Source organism: Podarcis bocagei, assembly GCF_964188305.1.
Source record: "Podarcis bocagei genome assembly, chromosome: 9".
NCBI lineage: Eukaryota > Metazoa > Chordata > Lepidosauria > Squamata > Lacertidae > Podarcis > Podarcis bocagei.
This window is the reverse complement of record NC_138134.1, coordinates 71,310,831-71,323,897: the sequence shown is the minus strand read 5'-3', so window position 1 is coordinate 71,323,897 and position 13,067 is coordinate 71,310,831. Positions and strand designations below refer to the sequence as shown.

The window sequence follows — 13,067 nt, the reverse complement described above, 5'->3', positions numbered from 1 at the left end:
CTAATTCCACAACTAAGCAATGCGTAGTTCACAAACGTGCTGAAGCTGCTGGACAGCTCCCCTGTGCTCTTGAAACCAGGTTCATTTCCCCAGATATGCCGCAACACCAGAGCACTCCAGAGCAAGAACCATGGCAATGACAGTCAGGGCTATGCTCCTGGCCAAACTAGCAGCTATTAAACCCTTTTAAAGCAAGGGTCTGGGGAAATGAGAAGATGCTAGATCACGGCCATGGAATCTTCTCTGCTGAGACCATTTGGAAGAGGGCAAAAACACCCCTTAAATTGTCATTGAACTAACTCTCCCACCTGCGCATGGGTGTTGAGTTTGAAAGGACTGTTCCATAACAGCCTTAGGAAGCCATGGCAAGAGTTTACTGTATTCAGCTAGATTAGGGGTGAGGAATCTCAGGCCCTCCAGGTGTTGCTGGACTACATTTCCCATCATCCCAACCGGACACGTTGTCCAGGGCTGATGGGTGTTGTAGTCCAACAATCATTGGAGCACCTGGGGTTCCTCAGTTCTGAACTACATGGACAAACAGTAAGGCCCAGTTATAGGTCGGCTCCTGGCTGGATGCATCCTACACTAAATCACATAGGTAATATTTCATTTTGAAGGCATGAACTTTTAAGGAGTGGTGTTTGCCCAACAATGTTCCTGGTAGGATCATGTCTTCCATAGAAAAGTGTTCACACCAGAGCGATTCAGTGTGCAGATAATGTTATAGGCTTGTTTGCTTCTGATCGTTCATCTCCTTCACTGTCTTCCATGTGGGAGTGCTCTTGATGGCGCATTGAATGCTTTGTCTGAAGCAGCAGATGGCCAGCCCTTTCGAGTGCATTCTCTTCATGTTTTATCGCCTGTTAAATATCACCTGCCCTGAGCCCTGGCTGAAAGAAAGGAGGAACTAACACAAAATTTAAGAAATAAACAACATTCTGAAACTATTTCGCTTTTCTACAGCCTTGGCCAATGACTGGTTTTTGTTTTTTAAACTGGCACACAAGGACCAGAACATAGGCTTCCCTGCTGTCACATTTTTTGATGAGCTGAGGCACTATGTACTTTAACCCCTTCCTCTCCAGTGTGAACATTAATAGTGTCCTCAGTGGAGTCCTCCCCCAAGTTTGCTCCAGTGTGCCTTGGCTCATGAACCCAAGGTATGATTGTATTATGATTCTGACCAATATTGCAATTAATTAATTAATTAATTAATTAATTAATTAATCACTTTCTAGACCATTGTCTAAGGTGGTTTAGACATAAGATCATAAAAAATAGTTAAAAACACAAATAAAACAAATGTGTATAAAGCAAGACTAAAAGTCTAACAAATGCACACTCATGGCAAAGACCCATTCATTCATCTGGGAAAGGCTGTTTCTCCCACATCCCAAGAACCTAGGCAGCCAACTATTTGCATGAAGGAGTTTACATAATAATGATAATAATAAATTTATTTATACCCCACCTGTCTGGCTGGGTTTCCCAGGCTGCTCATTGCAAACAATTGCCCCTATGACAGAACCAACCAGAAATTTCATTGTGGTGGTGATGGCATTTCAGAGTTTATTGACAGAGGACACTGTTCATTCTCAAGCAAGTTGCTGGGATCTTGTAGGGTGAGGTTGCCTCAGGTAGTCTGATGGGGGATGGCTCTCGAGTGTTGTTTAGTAGAGATTGAACAGGGCAATAGCCTGAGGCTTTGGGTTTCATGGGGCCTGACATGTTCTCTTTCTCCTCCGCCCACCTCTCCGGCTTTTGCCACCTGGGGAGAAAAAGGTAAAGTAAGGTTTCCATAGAATCACAGAATTGCAGAGTTGAAAAGGACCCAAAGGGTCGTATAGTCCTTGTGATGGGTCTTTGTTAGTGCATCTGTCCCAGTGCTGTCTGACGCCTTATTGTTATTAATTTCATTTATAAATCACTTCCTAAGGAAGCATCTCAAAGCAATTTCACAATGCAAGAAAACATGTCTAAAGCAAACATATATATAATAACAGTTAATTACTTACACAACTAGGATTTTTTTAAAAAAAAAATCCGCTTATTAGACTTCTTAAAAGAGGAAAGAAATTTAGGGCCAATGTAATTCTAAGGACTCGTGTTTCTGTCAGATTTCACACCCTGGTTCTATTGGAAAAAAGGTTGAAATTTGGTCTCTGCCAGTTTTTGCATTATTGTTTTTTTAAAGTTTGTTCCCTTCCACTTGAATAGTAATGTGTGAACTTAAAACCATAGAGACAGTCATGCATTAATGTGGATAGTCTTTGTTTTGTAAAATTTTCTGAGAGCTGTCAGCACCATTTTCTTTTCTTTTCTTTCTTTTCCTTTTTTCCTTTTTTAATATATTGTAATTTTATTTCATCTGCTCAAACAAAACAAAGTTAGCATTTTAAGACATTTTAAAATGACACAGTATGGTAAAAATAGCAGAGAATTAACTGAAAAACCTCAAAAGGAGGTAAAACTAGATGCATGAAAATTCAACATTCATTAGTGTTTCACAGCAGCCAAACTTCGTAGCTTTTCTAAGCAGCTAAATATATGTCTTTTAAAAGGTGGGGTGGGGTTAAAATTCTGAAAAGCAGCCTTCATACCATGTCATAGTATTCACTGTGGATCTGAAATGGAGCAAAATGTGAGACACAGGGGTGAAGATTACGTGAGTTCACATCCACCATCCTGACTTTCATATCCATCTTGCATAGTTTCCAAATCATCCCTTTAAATCCTAGGATTCTTTTGGAGGATCTCTGTGACTGTAAAAATGTTATACATTCACTATAGGCTTATGTTTTTTTAAAAGATATACCACTCCTCACATGGAGGCTCAATGGTGATGCGCTAGTTTTCTCCAGCTTTCATTCCTCGCTTTGTTTTCCTGGTGCTGGAAATATTTCAAGAGACAGTGACGTGCTGTTGATTTGTATTATTCAGCAGCCAATCATTTAAATATCAATTATTTACCACTGTGTTCTGCTCTGTTGTTGATACTTGACTGTGCACCACGACTGAGAGTGGTGTATAGATAAATAGGGGAGGACACCAAGTCGCCTCTCTTTGTATCTCAAGAGCTTTTTCACATGCTGAAGACTTAATTGGCATTGACAAAAGCTGTTTCCAAAAAGAAGTACATGAATGCATTGCAAAATTCCAATGCTGAGCTGGAAGCAGTCACTGGCTTTGCAAAGGGTTGGGCAAATTATTTGACCTTCTTACAAACAAACAAAAAATAGTCCATTCATTTACTCAATATTCATTCATTCATTTATTTATTTTACACTTTTTATAGTGCATCCATCTCCATTTATTTTCATAGTGGGGAAAGGGGAGAAATCGGATTCTGTTCCCATTTAAAGGCAAACTTATCTGAAAAGCACTTTCTGAAATAATATGAGAACCAAAAATACAGCCGTCCTCCAAATTGCATACAGTCGTACCTTGGATCTCAAAAGCCTTGGCTCCCGAAGAAATCAGCTCCTGAACAATAGAAACCCGGAAGTGAATGTTTCAGTTTTTGAACAATTTTCGGAAGCTGAACATTCGGCGCAGGTTCTGCGGCTTCCGGTTGGCTGCAGCCAATTGGAAGCCGAGCCTTGGTTTTCGAATGGTTCCGGGAGTTGAACGGACTCCCGAAACGCATTCTTTTTGAGAACCAAGGTACGACTGTACATCTTTAAATTTTGCAGTGCAGTTCTCCAGTCACGTAATAGGCAAAAAAATTCACATACTAAGGTAAAGTGTACATAAAAATGCATATTTGAGGGGAAACAACATACAGAAATATACTTTCTTGGGGGAATTTTTGCTTTGCAAAAATGTCTGCTAGGAGGAAAAAACAACAACACAACAACAATCATGAACTGATGTGTAAATGTTGAGACCTAAAGAGTACCAATTGCTGGGAACTGCAAGTGAAAGGGGGGTTCTCACGTTCAGGTCCTGCTTCTGGGCTTCCAAGAGGCATCATGCTGGCCAATGTGAGATTAGGATGGTCAACTGGGTGAGCCTTTGGCCTGATTAAGCAGGACTCTCCTTATGTTGGCAGGGGATGCTTCCAAGCATGGGCACCAAATGCCCTTAGAAGGTGCTTTCAGACCTTCCTGCTCAACACAGGTAGGCCAATGTTAAAAAGTAGGCAAGATAATCATGCACATGAGGCTGTGTGAGTGCAGAACATTGGTGGTAGCACTGACATGCATGTTCCATGCCTCCTATTCACATTGGCCTTTTTAGTTCAAGCATAGGTTTCATGGAGGCTTAAGGGCAGTAGAATCACTGCACCAAGGCTGGCAAAACCCACCCAAATTTGAGGGAGCCCTTAGCAAAACAGCATTGGCACCGCCTTCCAGTGTGGATGCCCTCATGTTCACAGAGGGGAGGCTTACCTTATAGCACAGGTGAGTGGCTATTATTCTTATTCTTAATACTAATTTTAATTTTTTTTGGCTGTGAGAAGCAGCAAAGCTCTTGAAAAGTGCAACCTCTTGGCTATTTTGCTGCCTCCTGTTTTGTGCTAACGTAGGGGATTGGTGGGAGGGGAAACAAAATGGCATCCGGCACTCACAAAAATGGCAGCCACCAATGGGTTCCACCATATTTTCTGTTGGCTGCCATTTTGGGTTTTTTTCCAAAAGGGGGAAAAATGCTCTAATGCACTAAAGCATTAGATCAAGGCACAGAAAAAAAGTTCATGATAGCAGAAGGGGATGAAAGAATAGGGGATCATCTGAAGGGTGGAATGTGGAAAGAACTGTTGTGTAAAAGGCCAGTTTGAATAGGCCCTTCCTGCTTGGCAGGGGGTTGGACTCGCTGGCCCTTGTGGTCTATTCCAACTCTATGATTCTATGATTCTATGATCACCACTAACTAGAGCAGGGGTCAGCAAACTTTTTCAGCAGGGGGCAAGTCCACTGTTCCTCAGACCTTGGGGGGGTGGACTATATTTAAAAAATAATAATGAACGAATTCCTGTGCCCCACAAATAACCCAGAGGTGCATTTTAAATAAAAGCACACATTCTACTCAAGTAAAAACACCAGGCAGGCCCCACAAATAACCCACTGATGCATTTTAAATAAAAGGACACATTCTACTCATGTAAAAACACGATGATTCCTGGACCATCCGTGGGCCAGATTTAGAAGGTGATTGGGCCGGATCCAGCCCCCGGACCTTAGTTTGCCTACCCATGAACGAGATTGTGCAGGAAGGTGGATTTCATGGAGAAAGTTGACCAGCCCAGTGGTTCCCAAACTTTTTCAGGTCACTGCCCGCTTGCTTCCACGAACGCATCCCCAGTGCCCTTTACCCAACAGAAAACATTTTTCAGAATAGCAGTTTACACATCCCACTAAGGAAGATAATAGCACAATAATATTCAAAACGGTAACAGCTAATGGCACATTTATTCAAGTCGAATTGAAGCTATTTAGTTTAATAAAACTGGAATGTAAATTGACTTATTCACCAGCACACAGCTAAACTATGGAACTCACTCCTACAGGAGGCAGTGGCAGTCAGAAATTTGTATGGCTTTAAAAGAGGATTGGACAAAGTCATGGAGAAGAAGGCTACCAAGGGATACAGTGGTGCCTCGCAAGAAGAAATTAATCCGTTCCGCGAGTCTCTTCGTCTAGCGGTTTTTTCGTCTTGCGAAGCAACCCTCTTAGCGGCTTAGTGGATTAGCGCTATTAGCGGTTTAGCGCCTATTAAAGGCTTAGCGGCTATTAAAGGCTTAGCGGATTAGCGGCTAAAAGGCTATTAGCGGCTTAGCGGCTTAGAAAAAAGGGGGGAAAGCGGGGGGAAATCGGAACACTCGCAAGACGTTTTTGTCTTGCGAAGCAAGCCCATAGGGAAATTCGTCTTGCGAAGCAGCTCAAAAACGGAAAACTCTTTCGTCTAGCGGGTTTTCCGTCTTGCGAGGCATTCGTCTTGCGGGGCACCACTGTACTAGCATGATGACTATGCTCTGCCACCACAGCTGGAAGCAGCAATGCTTCTGAATATCAGCTGATGGAAACCACAGGAGGGGAGAATGCTCAGATGCTCATATCCTGTTTGCTGGCTTCCTTCAGGCATCTATATGCGCTCTACGTAGGGCTACCTTTGAAGGTGACCCGGAAACTACAACTAATCCAGAATGCGGCAGCTAGACTGGTGACTGGGAGCAGTTGCCGAGACCACATAACACTGGTCTTGAAAGACCTACATTGGCTCCCAGTACGTTTCCGAGCACAATTCAAAGTGTTGGTTGCTGACCTTTAAAGCCCCAAACAGCCTCGGTCCAGTATATCTGAAGGAGCGTCTCCACCCCCATTGTTCTACCTGGACACTGAGGTCCAGCGCTGAGGACCTTCTGGCAGTTTCATCACTACGAGAAGCCAAATTACAGGGAACCAGGCAGAGGGCCTTCTTGGTAGTGGCACCCGCCCTGTGGAACGCCCTCCCACCAGATGTCAAAGGGAACAACAACTACCTGACTTTTTGAAGACATCTTAAGGCAGCCCTGTTTAGGGAAGCTTTTAATGTTTGATGCATTACTGTATTTTAATATTTTGTTGGAAGCTGCCCAGAGTGGCTGGGGAAACCCAGCCAGATGGGTGGGGTATAAATAATAATAATAATCATCATCATCATCATCATCATCTGGTTGGCCTCTGTAAGAAGTGGGCTAGATGGGCCATTGGCAAAAACCAGCAAGCACTTCTGCTGTCCTTATCTCCAATGGCCGTTTCCCCTAGAGTGTTGCCCCTCCCATGAATGAACAGACTTGATATAGGAGTTGTTTAAGGGCAAGTGAACAAGCTATTGAATAAAGGCAGGGTCAAGTCAAATAAGTACTCTTCCTAGGCACATGTTCATTTCTGAAAGAGGAAGTTAATTACCGCACAACAGTTTTGATCATTAATAATAATAATAAATTTTATTAATACCCCGCACTCCCCAGCCAAAATTGGGCTCAGGGCGGCTAACACCAGATATAAAACAATTGATTGTAATACAACTTGAAAAACAAGATTAAAATACAACATTAAAATGTAGCCTCATTTCAGCAGAAACTCAAAAACTTTTTGGGGGATGAAAATGTCACGTCTTCACAAAGGCTAACTATCCAGAGTGGTCCTACGTGGGCCAGAAAAAAAGCCAGGGAAGTCCCCAAGTAGGAGTTCCATCACAGAAGGAAAAAGGGAAAAAGAAAGAGGGGATCAAATTAATTCCAAGCCAAAAGCCAGGTGGAACAACTCCGTCTTACAGGCCCTGCAGAAAGAAATCAGATCCTGCAGGGCCCTGGTCTCATGAGACAGAGTGTTCCACCAGGCCAGAGTCAGTGTTGAAAAGGCCCTAGCTCTGGTTGTGGTTAATCTGACTTCCTTAGGGCCCAGGGCCACTAGGGTGTTTCTATTTATGGACCTTAAGGTCCTCCATGGGGCATACCTGGAGAGGCGGTCCCATAGGTACGAGGGTCCTAGGCCATGAAGGGCTTTAAAGGTCAAAACCTTAAATCTGACCCTGTACTCCACCGGGAGCCAGTACAGCTGGAAAAGAACTGGGTGAATATGCTCCCATGGCAGGACCCATTGTTATGAAGAATCCTCTACAACTGCATTGGCCAACTTGACGCCCTTCAGAACTTTTTGGGCTACAACTCCCAGAAGTCCCAGTCAGCATGGCCACTTGACAAGATGATACGGCTCAGGGTGCTTGCAGAGGCCTTCCCCGGTGCCCACAGGGGTCCTCGCCCCCTTATCCACTTCACCTCTGCTGAAAGAATCGTTTTGTTGAACCCAGTAGAAAAGGTTGTGTTGTGTGCTTGGTTGCAGGATGTGTGTGTTACTCAACAATAGCTTTTCCAGGATGCAAATGTGCCTATGGTCCCTCAAAGATTGGTGCAACCTGGTACAGATGGCCAGGTTACCCCAAGTATCTTGGCCATCTCCAGTGGTGGTCAGTGTCCATTGGGACTGGTAGAGTGGAAGGCAGGGAGGTCAACAGTAGATGGCGCCAGAGCTAATGGCAGACACAGCCACCTAATTCTAATTTTCCTCCTATTCTCCTCCATAGATGTCCACTTTTCCCAAGGGAATTTCCCTTATTGTGAATAGGATTCCTTGCAAGAAAAGGGAAAAGTTGACAGCTATGTTCTCCTCCCTGCTGAGTTCTATGAATGGCAACACTGAGACTAATCTGGAAGAAGCTGCCCCAGGCAGTGCTACTCCTAGGTTGGATATAAGAAAGAAGGCAAGCAGCTGGGAAGCTGTTTGGGGGCTAGCTGCAGTTGGTGGGCCCATTCCCTATTTGCTTCAAATGAGCCAGCCACCACTGGTTCTCTCTATGGGTCACTAGAGGCCCAAAGAGTTACCGCATGTCCAGATTTTACCCTGACAACACCAAACATGACTAAATCTCAAGAGGGGCCCAAGACACAAATCAAACCCTGGGACCCACCTTTTCTCCTTCCGCCGCGTCTTCCCCTCCTCCTCCCTTTGCCCCGCCGTCCGGAGCCGCCCCCACGGCGTCCCCTTTTCGCCATCCATTTGCAGTTCCTGCTGCTGCTCCTGCTGTGTTGGAATCTCGCCATGTTGTTTCAGTTCCTTTGGTGTGCAAGGTCTGGGCGAACAGCAGGAGCCCCACCTGTGGGCTGAACAGCAGCCCTGATGTCTCTGGAATGTTTGCCTTGGTCCAAGCCTGTTATAGGCCAGCTGTCCATTGTGACGCTGGGTGAAGCCACAAGGTGTTACCATGGGAACAACAGGCCATTTACCCATGATGCACTGTGATGAGTTTTGCCCTTTCAATCAAGACAAATTGTAAATCTTTGGGGGGGCACATTTGTTTGTTTGTTTGTTAACAACCCTTCATCTCAATATCTCAGGGTAGTTCACAGCATAAAAATACAAAATACAAACACAAAGCACATAATAAAATTGTTTTGCGCTTGAAGGGAGCTGGCTGCAGGCACAGTGGGTCCTCTCCAGTCTCCCTGGCTTCCCCTGAAAGTCACTAGCTCCCCCTTCCCCTTTGCAGTGAACCGGAAGTCTCAGTTCATAGCAAATCCTTTGTTCCTACAGATTATTTCTGTTAATTTAACCAACTCTGTCAAAGCCAAATATTTCAGCCAACATTCCTGAACTGCTGGGGGTTAAGAGTTTTCCCAGTGCTCAGCCCACGATAACTTTGCTGCAATCTATAAATTTGTAATCAATGATTTCATTGTGCTGGATAAAGCATTTTTCAGTAACATTAAATAATTCCAATCCATAACATTAAGAGCTATTAAATGCCATTGATACAGTAATTTGTTCAGCTCCTGAAAGCAACAGCTCTCTCCAACTTTTGCCTTTCTGGAAATGGAAGATTCAAGTCATCCGGTCCCAAGGTCCCGGGGGGGGGGGGTAAAATTAACAGTATGCTAATTACCCTAACTTATTCCTCTATATATCTATGGCCACATTATGCCAGTTTCAACAGGAATGTCTTAAACTAATTCTGCAAGATTCACATTCTTGGGGTTTGGAAGAGAAAGAGAAAGCCACAGGTGAGGAGAATATATCTCTTCCCATCCTTGCCTGTCCTGGAAGAAAGACAAAATAGAAATATAATACATGCTTTTTTAAAAAAATGCTTCCCTTTTTTTAGTTTAGTTTGTGGTACTCTTTGTGCATAAAGGAACAAGAACCCCCTGCTATTTTTGCACCATTTCAAAGAAATATTTCTGCTATGAAGTTGATGTCACCTGGTGCTGTTACTTTGCAAAATGACATGCAGTTATTTGCTTTCTTGATATACGGGGAGGAAGGCTATTGAAAATTAGCTCAAAAGACTCCCCCCCCTTTTTTTTCTTAAGACTTTTTTTTGTCAGTGGGAGTTATAGCTGCACCAAGATATTGTTATTTAAATCTGGTAATTATATGCCTCGGCAGATTACAGACTTCACAGATGCAGTCCATGAGATTTGTAATATAAATGAAGCATGGAATATCAAAAAACCATGTACTGGAGCCATTAGCTGCTCAAGTAAGAAAAAAAGGGGGGTTTTAGCTGTTAATAGCACTCCGGGTTCTGTTCTGTGTGACTTTTCCAGCTAACGCCTTCACTCCAACCTTCATGGAGCTAAAACTCATCTAGCTCCGAAAAAGATCCCCTGTGAATTCTGACAGTAAATATTTTCCAAGGTTATCCCTGGTTTGGCAGCTACTGATATTCAGCACTGATGATGTGTAACACTTTAGTAATACTAAATACAGTAGGGAAGGGGGAGATCCAGCTTGCATTTTTAGGTGAACCTTATGAATTCTCCCTTTCCGAAACAATACACAAACAGAAACACAGGGATCTTTCAAGATTCACACTTTTTCTGAATTTTGCAACGCAGTTCTCTAACCAATCAATGTGTACAAAAAGATTCATATAGTAAAGTGTGCACAAAATGCATATATTAGTGAAAACAGCATATTCTATTGGAGAAAATAACTTTGCAAAATTATGTACATCAGGTAAAAGTGCCTGATGAATTTGATCATTGCAAATTGTGGCAGGAACTGACCTGAGCTGGTCCTCTTGGACGCGGAAGGCAGGCAAACTAATACTTGTGTGCTGGAAGAAGAAATGTTCACCAGTGTTGAAGCAATGATTCTTCAACATCAGCTTCATTGGACTGGTCATGTTGTGTGGATGCCTGACGATCGTCTTCCAAAGCAACTACTCTATTCCGAACTTAAAAATGGAAAGCGTAATGCTGGTGGTCAGCAAAAGAGGTTTAAAGACTGTCTCAAGGCAGTATGTAGTATAAACACCGACAACGGGGAAACACTGGCCTGTGAGTGCTCCAGTTGGAGAACAGCCTTTACCAAAGGTGTCATGGGCTTTGAAGACACTCGAACTCAGGAAGCAAGGGAGAAACGTGCTAAGAGGAAGGCACGCTTGGCTGCAGCCCTAACCCTCCTTAATGCAAAGCAAGGAACATTTTAGTCAGTAGGATTTTATTATTTACTTCTGAGTAGACATGGTTAGGACTGCATGGCTAGTTTTCCATCAACACTTGCACTTTTCAAAGGTTCTGGCACAGTTATTGGCTCAAAATCACATTTTAAATATGGGCATTTTGAGAGATATTCAACTACCTTTTACTAATGGGAGACCCACTGAAATTAATGAGCATACCCAGATGATCTATCTAACCTAGTTCCAAAGAAGGGGAAGGAGAAGAAAGTAAGATGATGTGAGGAGCTCCTGAAATTTTATCTGAACTGGCTCTAATATTTATATCCCCTTATGTGCCAAAACCACATAACACTGGTCTTGAAAGACCTACATTGGCTCCCAGTACGTTTCTGAGAACAATTCAAGTTGTTGGTGCTGACCTTTAAAGCCCTAAATGGCCTCGGCCCAGTATACCTGAAGGAGCATCTCCACCCCCATCAGAGAAGGCTCCTAGGGCCTTCTGGCAGTTCCCTCACTGCGAGAAGTGAGGATACAGGGAAGCAGGCAGAGGTCTTCTCGGTAGTGGCACCTGCCCTGTGGAATGCCCTCCCATCAGATGTCAAAGAGAACAACTACCAGACTTTTAGAAGACATCTGAAGGCAGCCCTGTTTAGGGAAGTTTTAAATGACTGATGTTTTAATGTATTTTTACTATGTTGTTGGGAGCTGCCCAGAGTGGCTGAGGAAATCCAGCCAGATGGGTGGGGTATAATAAATAAATAAATAAATAAATAAATAAATAAATAAATAAATAAATAAATAAAATTATTATTATTATTATTATTATTATTATTATTATTATTATTATTATTATTATCTTTGCTGATGATTTTTAAACTTAAAAGAATATCTGAGAAGAAAGGGGGGGTTAGTTTCAGATTTTGACTGAAGGCCGATACAGCTGTACCTCGAAAGTCGAATGCCTTGTGAGTCAAACGTTTTGGCTCCCCAACACTGTAAATCTAGAAGTTTGTGTCCTGGTTTGCAAACATTCTTTGGAACCCGAACGTCCGTTGCAAGTTCCATGGCTTCTGATTGGCTGCAGGAGCTTCCTGCAGCCAATCGGAAGCTGCACCTTGGTTTCCGAACGTTTTGGAAGTCGAAGGGACTTCTGTAATGGATTCCATTCGACTTCCGAGGTAGGATTGTATTTGTTTCATTTTCATGACATTATACATTATGCTGTTTGAACTTTAGAAATACCCCTTTCTTGACTTTTTAAGTTACTCTAAAACAATCTGAAGTGTCTGAAGTCCACTCTATCACTACAGGCCAGCATTTCTTCAACTGAGTTCTGACATAGCAAGACACTTGACTTTAGGTCATGTCTGAGAACCCTGCCTTTTCTTTCAAACCCAGTATAACCACTTTGAAGCCGCAAGAACATATTTCAGCACATATTCATCTTATGTTAGCAAGCAGTGTTAACAATACTAACTTACCCAAGTTTTTTTCTCTTAAATCCCATTCAAGCAGTGGGGGACCAACATTTTGGGAGCTTGAACTGTTACGGGAGGCCCCTTCGCAACCAGAAATGAGGTCTGGGTAAACCACTGTTTTCTTCCTCAATGGGGTTGTTCTGCAGATCACCAAACCTTTATCTCTAACTTTGGGATTGCTGAAATATATACAACAACAAAAATAATTGATTTGAGTCATGCAATGCGGACTAAATTCAATTCTGGGACTCCTCCAAGTTTAGCAGCCCTGAAACCTTCATTGGTTTCTTAGTAGATCCACCTCTGCACTCAAATTCTTCATTTTATTTTCCTTTAAGAGATAGGGGAAAAAGCAGATCTAATAATATTTTAAGCACTTAAGTAAACAAAGGCAGGTTAAGAATTCAGAGGAGAATATGCAGCAGCATTTTCTCTAGGTGAATGGTGACAGGAGCAGACAAACAGAATGAAAGAATCAGCTGCAATCAAAATTATTTTGGTTCATATTTTTATTTTTTCACATAATTGTTCTGAGATTATTAGCACCACCTTTAGGATTGAAGATTGCCCAGACCCATGTTGTTGTTGTTGTTTAGTCATTTAGTTGTATCCGACACTTCGTGACCCCATGGACCAGAG

At 42.8% G+C, this 13,067-nt stretch overlaps 1 long non-coding RNA gene across 4 annotated transcripts; it reads right to left on the bottom strand.

Annotated features, from left to right (window-relative positions):
• Window positions 1-874: 874 nt before the first annotated feature.
• Window positions 875-8,749, bottom strand: LOC308594374. Of its 4 annotated transcripts, none has more exons than XR_014011397.1 (3): window positions 8,455-8,703; window positions 1,475-1,771; window positions 875-889 (listed from the first exon to the last, which is right to left on the bottom strand). It is a non-coding gene; the product is annotated as an uncharacterized lncRNA (long non-coding RNA). The 4 variants fall into 4 exon arrangements; XR_014011398.1 differs by having other exon boundaries at window positions 879-893; XR_014011399.1 differs by lacking the exon at window positions 875-889 and adding an exon at window positions 896-910.
• Window positions 8,750-13,067: the final 4,318 nt, after the last annotated feature.